Source organism: Medicago truncatula, chromosome 1 (genome assembly GCF_003473485.1).
Source record: "Medicago truncatula cultivar Jemalong A17 chromosome 1, MtrunA17r5.0-ANR, whole genome shotgun sequence".
Classification (NCBI taxonomy): domain Eukaryota; kingdom Viridiplantae; phylum Streptophyta; class Magnoliopsida; order Fabales; family Fabaceae; genus Medicago; species Medicago truncatula.
Window position 1 is genome coordinate 22776951 of NC_053042.1, and position 2850 is coordinate 22779800.

The window sequence follows — 2850 nt, forward strand, 5'->3', positions numbered from 1 at the left end:
AACACTTGTTTCGAGCGATGCCCCAACCTTGATTTCTTTCTTGTCTTCTTTGGTGCCCAAATTAATCACTTCTAGTTCGTCCCCATAAGGCTGAATGGTCTTCTTCTCTTGTTCGAGTAGTCGAGAGATTTCGTCAGGGATCTCTTCATTCTCTTCTTCCTCCGCTTCATACACAGGGAACTCAAAGTTGGGAGAGATCATAGGGTTATGTTGTTCAACGGGTTCGTCGATTTCTAATCTGCACATGTGATGGATGATTTTTTAGAAAAAGATACATGCAGATTTTTTTGAAAATTCATGTTGGGTTTTTTGTATTACCACTTTTCAGAAAAGCATAAAGAAGATGAGACAAAACATCGGGAAAAAAAGACATTTTTATTTTATTGATGATAATTTCTTGAAATAAAAAGCCCTAGATAAGTTCACTTTCGCTTGGGGCGGGGCGAAAGGATTTTTTTTGAAAAGAAAAGCATAAACTAGACAAATGCATTACTTGGACAAGTGAGCAACAAAAGGAACATCTACGGCAACCCAATTGTGGCTGGATACTCCTGGCGTTATAAAACCTCGTGGCACACTTTCAGGATCATCTTCAATGATTGCATGGATAAAGCCCGAACTGTGGAAAGTGCCCTTCTTTGCTGTGGACAAACCAGTAGATGGGAAGAAACCCAAACCTTCTCGGTGCTTGTTTTCTGGAAGCTCTATCAGCTTTCCCCAGCTTGTGGACCCTCCTGCTTGTATGACCTTCTGAGCATCTTTCAGAGACGAGATAGAGGCTTCATTCTTCTTGGTATTCTTATCTTCTATAGTAAACCCTTGAAAAGGTGTCCCTTCGACATCGTCTGCCCCAATGAAAGAGAAAGATGACAAATGACTCACCAATAAAGCCTCTTCACCGTTTACAGTTACTAGCTTCCCATTCTTCACAAACTTCAGCTTTTGATGCAGCGTGGATGTGACAGCCCTGCCTCGTGAATCCAGGGTCGACCCAGTAGCAACTATATGAAGCTTGAATGTCCATGACTTGAAAATTAACTTGAAAACTTGTGGCCCAACTGTGATGGGTAGAACCACCTCTCCAAGGACATCCTTCCTCGAGCCATCAAAAGCTTTCACCATTACCCCACTTCGTCTCAAAGGTGCGTCTTGGTAAGCGAGTTGGGTATAAGTTGTTTTGGACAACACATTCAAAGATGATCCAGTATCCACCAGCACTTTGACAAAGCATCGGTTTTACAGTTCACAGATATATGCAGCGCCCGATTGTGGTTCCTTCCTTCTGCTGGGAGCTCTTCATCACTGAAACTCAAGTTGTTGCATGCAGTGATGTTCCCTACTATTCCGCCAAACTGACCCACCGTTACATCATAATCCACAAAAGCTTGTTCTAAGACCTTCATTAATGCATCTTTATGGGCCTCAGAATTTAGTAATAAAGACATTATGGATATTTTGGATGGAGTCTGCATCAGTTGGTCAACAACCTTGTACTCGCTCTTCTTTATTAACTTGAGAATCTCATCAAACTCTGCACTTGTACCAGCCCCATTGGGTTGATCCACTTCTTTGGCGATACCAGCATCTTTAGTCCGAACCTCCTTGTTTATTGTAGCATCAATCTTCTTTGGGAACACTATGGGAACAACGCGCCCATTTCTCAGAACTCTACTGTCTTCAACAATATTATCCACACTAGACAAAGGCGGTATTGGAACCTCACGACCCTCTTCAATCATGGTGGCATTGTATTTGTATGGAATGGCTTTTTCAGAAGCATATGGCAGTGGACCCGGTAAGCAGATCACCAGAGGGGTGATAGTTGACTTTCGACTGTCATAAAATACCTCCAAAGGTCCTTCGGAGTTATTACACACACATCATCACACTTCCTTTCGACCACAAGCTCTCCTCGGTCTAGAAGCCCTTGAATATCATTTCTTACTTTCTGACATCCTCCGGAGTTCATAAGGCATATTTCACAGAGATCATGATCATGCTCAAAAAGGTCGACTTTGCATAACTTGGCATGTAACGGAACCAAGGGTGTTCTGATATGTTGAACATTCTGAATGGGACGAGTCTTTTGACAATCTTCGATCATGTTGACTGTTGCGGCACCATGATTCGGCAATGGGTTTGTTTGAACATTTGGCGCCGAGTCTGTGAAAGTTATTTTTCCATCATTGATCAACCTCTGCACTGTGCTTTTAAAGGCATAACAAGTTTCAATGTTATGGCCACGGCCCCTTCATGGAAGTCACAAGTCTGGTCAAGTCTATACCAAGATGGTAGTTTTTTCTGGGATAGGAGGAGCTGTTCTAGTTTGGACAAGGTTTTTCTTGAGTAAGCCGGGAAGTAATTCTGCATAGGTGACTGGTATTGGGTTAATCGGCATTCTTGGTGGTCGAGGTTGTTGTGGGCGTTGTTGATAAGGTTGTTGTTGGAAATTTTGTTGAGGGTATTGTTGATATGGGTATTGTTGGTATGGTTGCTGTTGGTATGGTTGTTGTTGGTATGGTTGTTGTTGGAAATTTTGTTGTTGGACATTTTGTGGTTGGACATTTTGTGGTGAAGGATTTTGTGGGAATTGAGGATATTGTGGTATTTGAGGATATTGTGGTATTTGAGGATGGTTATTTGTTTGTTGAAAAGGGTGAGAGGTGGGTGTGATGGCAGCAATGTGTTGATAGGCTGGATAAGTTTGTTGAGGCCCTCCATGAGTCACCATACCGACTTCTTGTTCTTTCTTCCTCGGGAAATGGTTCCCGGTCTTCTTGGTCCCACTGGCAGGAGTTGTATTCTTTACTAAGCGTCCTTCTCGGACTCCTTCTTCTAACTGTACTCCCA